Genomic DNA, 12,436 nt, shown 5'->3' with positions numbered 1-12,436 from the left:
AAGTTTACTGTACCTTTTATTAACAGAATGTCCCCATTTTCAATTCAATTTTTTCAGAAGTGTCCTTTATACAAATCTCCTATCACAGATATTTAGAAGGGTATAACGCCTAAACAATGAGTGCACATTGTATTGTCTTCATGTGAACAAGATATTTTCCCCATTTCCCTTCACAAAAAGTGACCCAGTAAGGCATGAATGTACTCCAGGTGTGTGAGAGAGGCTCAGAAGAGAGTCAGCTTTACAGGGCCTGGAAGATGGGAAATTTCCCTGGTGGAATTTCATCCACCACATAATTCATTGGCTGCCTCTATTGATATCTTCAGTCCAGACCTTTATCGGAGCTCTAGAACCTCATATCCACTGCATGATGATTTAACATAATTTATTTATTTGCAAGCCTGGCACATGCCAGAAATTAGGCACGTTATTAGGCACATTATCTTATAAATAAGATAATGACTGATATGGACATATAATTAGAGTATTAAACTGGGTGGTAAGAGAGAAGTGAGTCCAGTATGGTAGGGAGCACAGAGGAAGGGTACCCAAGCTTTGTAGGCTCCAGTTATTACAAGTATGTTTCAACTTGAGCTCATTAACTTTGTTCCCACCCAAACTTATACTTCAAGAAACTAAAAGCTGATGAAATGCAAACTATGGGGACCTGACATGACTTGTGAGAACCTAAAAATCCTTTCAAGGCAACACTATACCATATGGGGAATTGTGGGTCAAGAGAGTTCTTTTTAAGATGGGATTCATTAAAGCATATTAAAAATAGTAAAGCATCACCAAACATATTAGAAAGGTCAAATGGACCACACAACATCAAAGACCTCTGCCTCCAAGATGGCACAAGCTATGGAGACAAGGCTGAAAGAGCAAATAAAGGCCAGGAAGTGGATGATGAGGTGGGTCAAAAAGAGGAAATCATGCATCATGGGGTCAAGCCATCTTTAGAAGCCAATGCTCCATCCAACATTTAATCTTTGGGAAATGCATTCTGTAGAGTTGTCATAGTTATTGGCGTCTTTCAGTGAAAGAAGGTAAATATCACTGTACTGCTGCTGGTATAAACCTTGTTCTTCAGGTCATAGCAGAGGGGGTAAAATTCAAGACTAACAAGGATATATTAAAGGTGAGCATATTTAACGCTGATGAGTTAGGTATTTTGAAATTTCAGAAAGAAAAGATCAATGGCATAGCCTGGCAAGTGGCAATAATTGTCGTAGGCTAGCTGAATAATTATGAGATATTTTTATTTTCTACCATAACAATAACGATAATAACATTGCTTTCAATAATATGAAAATTATTTTTCAAAAGGAAAGTTCAAAAGGCTTATATTTTATTTTATTTTATTTTATTTATTTATTTGCAGTACGCAGGCCTCTCACTGCTGTGGCCTCTCCCGTCGTGGAGCACAGGCTCCGGATGCGCAGGCCCAGCGGCCATGGCTCACGGGCCCAGCCGCTCCGAGGCATGTGGGATCCTCCCAGACCGGAGCACGAACCCGTGTCCCCTGAATTGGCAGGCGAACTCTCAACCACTGCGCCACCAGGGAAGCCCAAAGGCTTATATTTTAAAAATATATTTTTTATTTATTTGGCTGCACTGGGTCTTAGTTGTGGCACGTGGGATCTTCATTGCGGCATGCAGGATCTTGAATTGCAGCACGTGGGATCTTTTAGTTGAGGCATGTGGGCTCATAGTTGTGGCATGTGGACTCTTTGTTGCGGCACGCAGACTTCTTAGTTGCGGCATGCAGACTCTTATCTGTGACTTGCATGCAGAATCTGGTTCCCCAACCAGGGATCGAACCCAGGTCCCCTGCATTAGGAGTGTGGAGTTTTACCCACTGGACCACTAGGGAAGTCCAACTCAATGGGATTTTGTTTTGTTTTGTTTTTTTAAAATATGGAACGCTTCACAAATTTGCGTGTCATCCTTGCACAGGGGCCATGCTAATCTTCTCTGTATCATTCCAATTTTAGTATATGTGCCGCCGAAGCGAGCACTCAATGGGTTTTATAAATTGTGATAAAACACACATAATATAAAATTTACCACTTTACCATTTTAAGTGTACAAATGGTATTAAGTACATTCGCATTGTTCTGCAACCATCACAACCGTCCAATTCAGGAATTCTTTTCATCTTGCAAAACTGAAATTCTGTACCTAGTAAACAATAATGCCCAATTGCTTGATGAATTTTTAAAACATCAAACCAGCTCTCAGGTCAATAAATAAAATATTACCAGCCTCCTTAAAGCCCTTCTAACTCTCTCCTTTTAGTAACTAAACTCACACACAAGGGGGTGATTTTTAGCAGGGTTGCTTCTAACTATGACAATTAGATAAAATAATGGTATCTTACTGTTAACTTAATTCCTTTGAATTAGGTAAGGAGGCTGAACTCTTTAAAATATGACTTTGACCATTTGCATTTCTTCTTTAGAAATTGGTATTACATTATCTTATTTAATCCTCACAAAACATAGTGAGATAAAAATAAATGAAGCCAAGACTTGTTTCTTTGAAAAGATCAACAAAAGTGACAAAACGTTAGCTAGATTGACTAAGAAAAAAGAGACGATTCAAATAACTAAAATGAGAAATGATAGTGGGGACATTACTACTGACACCACAGAAATAAAAAATATTATAACAGAGTACTATGAACAATTATATGCCAATAAATTGGATAACCAGATGAAATGGATAATTTCCCAAACACACATAACCTACCAGGACAAAATAATGAAGAAAAAAATCTGAACCAGTTAGGAGATTGAATCAGTAATAATAAGAAAACCCTCAACAAAGAAAAGCCCAGGACCATATGTCACCACTGGTGAATTCCACCAAACATTTACAGAATTAACAACAATCCTGCTCAATCTCTTCCAAAAAGTTGAAGAGGAGAGAATACTTCCTAATGCATTCTATTAGGTCAGCATTACCCTAATGACTAAGCCAGACAAAGAGACTACGAGAAAACAAAACTATAGACCAATATCCCTTATGAAAACTAAAGCAAAAATCTTCAACAAAATACTAGCAAACTAAATTCAACGGCATACTAAAAGGATTATACACATGACCATATAGGATTTAGTCCTAGAATGCAAGGATGGTTCAATGTATGAACATGGTTCTATGTATGAACATCAATCAATGAACATCAATCAATCAGCACCACATTAACAGAATAAAGAAAATAAACCACATGATCATCTCAAGCGATGCAGGAAAAGCATTTGACTAAATATAACAAACTTTTATGATAAAAAAACATTCAACAAACAAGGAATAGAAGGACAGTATCTCAATATAATAAAGACCACATATGAAAACCCACAACAAACAGCATACTCAATGGTGAAAGACTAAAAGCTTTTTCTCTAAGATCAGAAACAAGACAAGGATGCCCCTTTACCACTTATATACAATAGAGTAGTGGAAATCCTAGTTGGAGCAATTAGATAAGAAAAAGAAATGAAAGGCATCCAAATTGGAAAGGAGTAAGTAAAATTTTCATAGATGATTTCACAGACACATAATCTTAAATGTGGAAAACTCTATAGATTACAAACACACATACATACACACAAACTGTTAGACCTAATAAATGAATTCAGCGAAGTAACAGGATACAAAGTTAACACAAAAATCAGTTACATTTCTGTACACTAACAATGAATAATCTGAAAAGGAAATTACAAAAACAATTCTATTCACAATAGCATTAAAAAGAATACAATACCTAGAAATTAATTTAACCAAAGAGGTAAAAGACTCATACAATGAAAACTACAAAATATTTCCAAAAGAAATTAAAGAAAACATGAATAAATGAAATCATATCCCACGTTCATGGATTACAAGACTTATTAATGTCAAAATGTCACTACTATCCAAAGAGGTCTACAGATTCAATGCAATCCCTATCAAAATCCCAATGACCTTTATGCAGAACTAAAATAACTCACCCTAAAATTCGTCTCAAATCTCAGGGAACCTGGAATAGCAAAAACAGTCCTGAAAGAGAAGAACAAAGCTGAAGGACTCAGACTTCCTGATTTTATTATTTTTTTATAAATTTCATGTTTTTTATTTATTTTTGGCTTCATTGGGTCTTTATTGCTGCACGCGGGCTTTCTCTAGTTGGGGTGACGGGGCTAATCTTCATTGCAGTGCATGGCCTTTTCATTGCAGTGGCTTCTGGTTGTTGTGGAGCATGGGCTCTAGGTGCGCAGGCTTCAGTAGTTGTGGCACATGGGCTTAGTTGCTCCGCGGCACATGGGATCTTCCTGGACCAGGCTCAAACCCGTGTCCCCTGCATTGGCAGGTGGATTCTTAACCACTGCGCCACCAGGGAAGTCCCATACTTCCTGATTTTAAAATTACAAAGCTACAGTGGTGACCTAAATGGGAAGGAAATCCAAAAAAGAGAGGATATATGTATATGTATAGCTGATTCATTTTGCTGAACAGTAGAAACTAACACAACGTTGTAGAGCAACTACACTCCAATAAAAATTAATTAAAAATAAATAAATAAAATTACAAAGCTACAGTAATTAAAATACTGTGGTACTGACATAAAGGCAGACATATAGACCATTGCAGTAGAATAGGGAGCTCAGAAAAAAGCTCTCTTATAAATGGTCAAATGATTTTGACAAGAGTGGGCCAAGACCATTCAACAGGAAAGGGATAGTCTTTTCAAGAGATGGTGTTGGGAAAACTTGATATCCACATGCAAAAGAAAAAGAAGTTTAAACCCCTACCTTACACTGTATTAAAAATTAACTCGAAGTGGATCACAGACCTAAACATAAGAGCTAAAACTATAAAACCCTTAGAAGAAAACATAAGGGAAAAACTTCATGACATTGCACTTGGCAACCATTTTTTGGACATGACACCAAAAGCACAGGCAACAAAAGAAAAAAAATGAGATAAGTTGGGCTTCATCAAAGTTCAAAACATTTTTTTTTTTTTTTTGCGGTACGCGGACCTCTCACGGTTGCGGCCTCTCCCGTTGCGGAGCACAGGCTCCGGACGCGCAGGCTCAGTGGCCATGGCCCACGGGCCCAGCTGCTCCGCAGCATGTGGGATCTTCCCGGACCAGGGCACGAACCCGTGTCCCCTGCATCGGCAGGCGGACTCTCAACCACCGCGCCACCAGGGAAGCCCCCAAAGTTCAAAACTTTTATGCATCAAAGGATACTATCAACAGAGTGAAAAGGCAACCCACACAATGGGATAAAATATTTGCATATCATTTGATATCCAGAGTACATAAAGAACTCCTGGGCTTCCCTGATGGCACAGTGGTTAAGAATCCGCCTGCCAATGCAGGGGACACGGGTTTGAGCCCTGGCCCGGGAAGATCCCATATGCCGCGGAGCAACTAAGCCCGAGCGCCACAACTACTGAGCCTGCACTCTAGAGCCCGTGAGCCACAACTATTGAAGCCCACGTGCCTAGAGCCCATGCTCTCTTGCCCATGCAGCAAGAGAAGTCACCGCGCACCGCAATGAAGAGTATCCCCCACTTGCCACAACTAGAGAAAGCCTGTGCGCAAAAACAAAGACCCAACGCAGCCAAAAATAAATAAATAAAAATTTTTAAAAAAACCTCCTACAGTTCAACAACAACAACACAAAACAATTTTAAATAATTAGTAAAGGTGGGAGTTCCCTGGTAGCCTAGTGATTAGGATTCCAGGCTTTCACTGCTGAGGCCCAGGTTCAATCCCTGGTCAGGGAACTGAGATCCAGCAAGCCGTGTGGGGTGGCAAAAAAAAAAAAAAAAAAAGGTAAAGGATTTGAATTTCTCCAGAGAAGATATGCAAATGGCCAATAAGCATAAAGAAAGGTGCTCAACCATATATACACTACTATGTATAAAATAGATAACTAATGAGAACCTACTGTATAGCACAGGGAACTCTACTCAGTGCTCTGTGGTGACCTAAATGGGAAGGAAATCTAAAAACGAGGGGATATATGTATATGTATAACTGATTCACTTTACTGTACTGCAGAAACTAACACAACCTTGTAAAGCAACTATACTCCAATAAAAATTAATTTAAAAAAAGAAAAGGATTGGAAAATGCAAATCAAAACCACAATAAGATATCACTGCATACACATTAGGATGAGTATTATAAAAAAATAAAACAGAAAATAACACGTGCTGATGAGGATGTAGAGAAATTGGAACCCATGTACATTGCTGGTAGGAATGTAAATGGTGCAGCCACTGTGGAAAAGGGTATTGCAGTTCCTCAAAAAATTAAACATAGAATTATTAAATGATCCAACATATCTACTTCTGGACATATACCCCAAAGAAATGAAAGCAGGGATTTGAACAGATATTTGTATACCCATGTCCATTGCTGCATTATTCATAGTAACCAAAAGGTAGAAGCAACCCAAGTGTCTATCAACAGATGAATGGGTAAACAAAAGGTGGTATATCCATATAATAGAATATTATTCAGCCTTTAAAAGGACAGAAGGGCTTCCCTGGTGGCACAGTGGTTAAGAATCCGCCTGTCAATGCAGGGGACATGGGTTTGAGCCCTGGTCCGGGAAGATCCCACATGCCATGGAGCAACTAAGCCTGTGCACCACAACTACGGAGCCGGTGCTCTAGAGCCCGCAAACCACAATTACTGAGCCTGCACATCACAACTTCTGAATCCTGCGTGCCTAGAGCCCGTGTTCTGCAACAAGAGAAGCCCCTGCTCACCACAACTAGAGAAAGCCCGCACGTAGCAATGAAGACCCAACACAGCCAAAAATAAATAAATAAAATAAATGAATTTATTTTTTAAAAAATGGACAGAAATTTTGACATACAGTACATGGATGAACCTTGAAGAATTATGATATATGAAAAAAGCCATTCACAAAAGGACAAATATTGTACAATTCCACTTGTATGAAGTATCTAGCGTAGCCCAAATCATAGAAGCAGAAAGTAGAAAGGGGACTGACAGGGGTTGGGGGAAGAGGAGAATGCAGATTTAGTGTTTAATGGGTACAAAGTTTCAGCTGGGGAAGATGAGAATGTTCTGGAGATGGATGATGGTAATGGTTGCACAGTGATATAAGTGTACTAAATGCTATAAAACTGTACACTTTAAAAAATGGTTAAAATGGGGATTTCCCTGGTGGTCCAGTGGGTAAGACTCCATGCTCCCAATGCAGGGGGCCTGGGTTCGATCCCTGGTCAGGGAACCAGATCCCACATGCATGCCACAACGAAGATCCTGTGTGTCACGACTAAGACCCGGAGCAGCCAAAATAAATAAATAAATATTTTAAAAACGAAGAAGAAGAAATTGGGACTGGGATATGGTTATTAAAAAAGTGGTTAAAATGGTAAATTTATGTTATATACACTTGACCACAATAAAAAAAATGAAGTAAACAAATTTCCTATTTTATAGATTAAAAAAATAAAGTCTATCAAGATTAAGTGACTTTACACAGCTAGGAATTGGAAATGGTATTCCAATACAAGCCTTTTTAACACCAAAGCTTATGTTCTTACTATTACTACATCAGTGTTTGTTTAAGGTAAAAGTTTGATACAGTGAAATGCATAAATCTAAAGTGTACAATTTAATGAATTTTGATAAGTTAATATACCCTTCTAACCAGCACCCCAATCAAGATAAAGCACATTTCCATGAACCCAGAGAATGCCCTTATGCCCCCTTCCACTCAACCTCCATTCTCTATGTCTGCATCTTTATTCCTGTCCTGCAGCTAGGTTCATCAGTACCATTTTTTTTTGATTCCATATATATGTGTTAGTATATGGTATTTGTGTTTCTCTTTTTGACTTACTTCACTCTGTATGACAGACTCTAGGTCCATAGGTCTATCCACCTCAGTACAAATAACTCAATTTTGTTTCTTTTTATGGCTGAGTAATATTCCATTGTATATATGTGCCACATCTTCTTTATCCATTCATCTGTTGATGGACACTTAGGTTGCTTCCATGTCCTGGCTATTGGAAATAGTGCTGCAATGAACATTGTGGTACATGTCTCTTTTTGAATTATGGTTTTCTCAGGGTATATGCCCAGTAGTGGGATTGCTGGGTCATATGGTAGGTCTATATTTAGTTTTATAAGGAACCTCAATACTATTCTCCATAGCAGCTGTATCAATTGACTTTCCCACCAACAGAGCAGGAGGGTTCCCTTTTCACTACCCCCTCTCCAGCATTTTTTTAATCTTAAAGCGAGACAATCCTTTTATTTCTCCAGCATTTATTGTTTCTAGATTTTTTTGATGATGGCCATTCTGACTGGTATTTGGTGATAACTCATTGCAGTTTTTTGTTGTTGTTTTTTTGTGTGTGTGTTACACGGGCCTCTCACTGTTGTGGACTCTCCCATTGCGGAGCACAGGCTCCGGAAGCGCAGGCTCAGCGGCCATGGCCCATGGGCCCAGCCGCTCCGCGGCATGTGGGATCTTCCCGGACCGGGGCACAAACCCGTGTCCCCTGCATCAGCAGGCGGACTCCCAACCACTACGCCACCAGGGAAGCCCCTCATTGTAGTTTTGATTTGCATTTCTCTAATAATTAGTGATGTTGAGCATCTTTTCATGTGCCTCTTGGCCATCTGTATGTCTTCTTTGGTGAAATTTCTATTTAGGTCTTCCACCCATTTTTTAATTGGGTTGTTTGTTATTCTTTCTCTTACTGATGGACATTTGGATTGTTTCCTGTTGTTGGCTCTTACGAATAAATCTACTCTAAACATTTTTTCACAACTCTTTGTATGGATATATTTTCATTTCTTTTCTCATGTGACTTGCTTTCATTACAGGGGCAATAGCAAACTTGATACAAACAACTGAAAATTTGCTTTTGTAATTTTAATTCTTCTCTAACCTTGTTACTACCATGGGAACAAACACGGGCTAGCCTGCTGAAAGATGAGAGACCATGTGGAGTGAAGCCAAGTCATCCCACCTGAGGCCTCTCTAGACTAGCCAACCCCCAGGCAATTTGACAGGTGTTATGGATTCATGAACAACTCCAACTGAGATTGGCCTAGTCCAGCCCTGGTCAGAAGAGCTGCCCAGGTGACCCCTAGAGTCATGACAAATAATAGATGGTAGTTCCTTTAAGCTGCTGAGTTTTGGGATGGTTTGTTATACAGAATTATTGTGGCGATAGATAATTTACACACATCTGTACCAGTTTTCTAGCACTGCATGACAAATTATCAGAAACTTAGTGGATTAAAACAATACATTCATTATCTCAGTTTCTATGGGTCAGAAATCTGGGCATGGGTAAGCTAGGTCCTCTGCTCTGTTCTTATCAAGCTGAAATCAATATGTCAGCCAGGACTTTGATGTCATCGGAGGCTAAGGGTCCTCTTCCAAGCTTGCTGCTTGTTGGCTGAATTCAATTTCTTCTAGTCGTAGGATTGAGGCCCTCAGCTCTTAGAGGCCAACCACCATGTCCTGCTACACAGACCTCTCTATAACATAGCAACTTGCCTCTTTAAAGCCAACAGATGAGCATCTCTGGTGCTTCAAATCTTTCTGACTTCTCTTTCTGAGCTCTAGGCCCCTTTTCAAAGAGCCCAGCTGATTAGGTCAGGCCCACCCAGGATAATCTCCCTTTTAGTTACCTTAAAGTCAACTGATTAGAAACCTTATTACATCTCCAAAATCCCTTCACTTCTGCTATATAAAATAACCTAATGACAAAATTATATCCCATCATATTTACAGGTGCCACCCATCCTTAAGGGTAGGGATTTTATAGAATGTGTACACAAAGGGATGGAAATTTGGGGAGCCAATTTGGAACCCAAGATATGCAAACAATTTTTAAAGATAAAGAAATATATCAGTTAAGCAATGAAAATAGGTTTATGTAATATTATATACTGTAGGACTTCCCTGGTGGCACAGTGGTTAAGAATCCACCTGCCAATGCAGGGGACACATGTTCAAGCCCTGGTCCGGGAAGATCCCACATGCCGCAAAGCAACTAAGCCTGTGGGCCACAACCACTAAGCCTGAGTGCCACAACTACTGAAGCCCCCTTGCCTAGAGCCAGTGCTCCACAAGAGAAGCCACTGCAATGAGAAGCCCGTGCACTGCAATGAAGAGTAGCTCCTGCTTGCCGCAACTAGAGAGAAAGCCCACGTGCAGCAACAAAGACACAACTCAGCCAATAAATAAATAAATGTTATAATGGTGTATCTTATAATATATAATATATAATAATGTATATTAATTATATCATATATAAATTATATATAATTATATTGTATAATCTATTATGCAATAGGTTATACAATATACATACAATTATATAATGGTATATATATTATAATTATAATATGATTTATAACATATATAATTATTTTCACTCAAAAATCATAGTTATATGTTATACCATATTATATATATAATGGTACACAATTGTAATATAATATATAATTGTAAATATATACCATTATATGGTATATTACATGTTATACATTACATACTATAATATATAACATATAATTACAATATAATATATACCATTGCCTAATATAATATGAAGTGTACCATGTAATATACCATATTAATCTTCAAATAAACAGCTATTTGCAAGTTAGTATCTTTTGTACATAAAATATAATTCAATTAATTTTTAAACTTATCAAAGGAAGAAGAGAAGACTTGACTGTGAGAGGTGGTTGGTGGAGGAGTGGTACAAGGAAGTTATTCTTTAGAAGATGTACTCTTTTCTTGCCCATTTTCACCAATTTTTCAATCTTTTAGGAGCTCATGGTTTTTTGTTTTTTGTTTTATTTGGCTGTGTTGGGTCTTTCTTGCTGCACGCGGGCTTTCTCTAGTTGCAGCCAGCGGGGGCTACTCTTCGTTGCCGTGCGTGGGCTTCTCATTGCGGCGGCTTCTCTTGTTGTGCAGCACGGGCTCTAGGCACGCGGGCTTCAGTAGTTGCAGCACATGGGCTCAGTAGTTGTGGCTTGTGGGCTCTAGAGCACAGGCTCAGTAGTTGTGGTGCATGGCATGTGGGATCTTCCCAGACCAGGGCTCAAACCCGTGTCCCCTGCACTGGCAGGCGGATTCTTAACCACTGTGCCACCAGGGAAGTCCCTAGGAGCTCATGGTTTTCTTGCACATAAACTGCATTTAAAAATAAATTTATAACAAGAAAAACTACCTCTAAAAAAAAAAAAAAAAAAAAAAAAAAAAAGAAAAACTACCTCTAGAACAAAATAAAGGCTAAATCCAAAAGCGCTTTGAAAAATGGAAATGACATAAACACATCTGACTGATCATAGGAGATGCTTCATTTTTCTCACTTGGCGTACATATGCAAAACAAAACAAAACATTTGTGTTCATCTAAATCTAGAGCACAATTCAAATGTGTTCATATGATATTCTCTAAATCTGCTGTGCCAAATAAAGTGGTGAGTGTATCTTTACCTAAAGCCATAGTATTGAAATATTATATGATAAAAAGAGAGGATACTGCTTTTTAAGTGAAAAAAATTGTAGCACCGGGGAAAATGAGTCATTGACTGAAAAATGGAATAATTTTTTAAGAGCCATTGTGGCAAAAACTCGTTATCTGAACGATCTTTATGGGAAGTAAATCTATATTCCTCCCTCCTTAACTCCAGATGTAGAGTTCTTACTGTCAATTTACTGAACTGATAGTTCCCATATCTAATCAATACGACAGTTGAGCTGCCATATACTAATTTAAATCTCATTACTAGATACTGAGGATGAAAGTGAGGTTTAGAAAGTTGAAGTAACTTGTTCAAGGTCATACAGGTTGGAATTAGCAGAGTTGGGTTTTGAATCCAAGTCTGTTCAAGTCCACAGCCTGGTCTCTTAGCCTCTTCTGCCAGTCTAAAGCTTGGCATTTGGTATATGGGAAGAAAAACATTTCTGGAATATAAGAACAGCTTACGTTCAAGGCCACCTCTCCCAGTTAATAGATGTTCAGCCTTAGGCAAGTTTCTTAACATTAAAGAGGCTATTTTGTCCCTATCAAACAGGGAGAGTAATTCCTACCTTGTACAGTTATTTTATTTGTTGGTTTGAATTCAAGAGACGATGTTGGTGAAAAACATATTTAGTAAATTATAGGTGCATCCTCCATAAATGATAGAAGCATCTGAGCCTGAAACTCATGATTTCTCATCCCCTCTCTACCACCCCCATAAACCTGCTCCTTATTTTTTGTTTCTTTCAAGGTTATGGCAACCATCAGTCACTCTGTCTGGAAAACTAAATCATCTTTAATGCCTCTTTGTCTTTGCTTTCAGCCCCATCACCACCCATACCTTCAAAATCAAACCAGTTATCAGAACCAATCAATTCCACTTTTACAATGTC

General features: G+C 38.6%; 1 non-coding gene across 1 annotated transcript; it reads right to left on the bottom strand.

Annotated features, from left to right (window-relative positions):
• Positions 1-1,914: 1,914 nt before the first annotated feature.
• LOC132416767 (U6 spliceosomal RNA) lies at positions 1,915-2,021 on the bottom strand. The gene has a single exon (XR_009517718.1). It is a non-coding gene; the product is annotated as a U6 spliceosomal RNA (small nuclear RNA).
• Positions 2,022-12,436: the final 10,415 nt, after the last annotated feature.

This window comes from Delphinus delphis, chromosome 1 (assembly GCF_949987515.2).
Source record: "Delphinus delphis chromosome 1, mDelDel1.2, whole genome shotgun sequence".
In the NCBI taxonomy this organism is placed as follows: domain Eukaryota; kingdom Metazoa; phylum Chordata; class Mammalia; order Artiodactyla; family Delphinidae; genus Delphinus; species Delphinus delphis.
The sequence above is the reverse complement of the archived record's forward strand: the minus strand, read 5'-3'. Positions and strand labels throughout refer to the sequence as shown.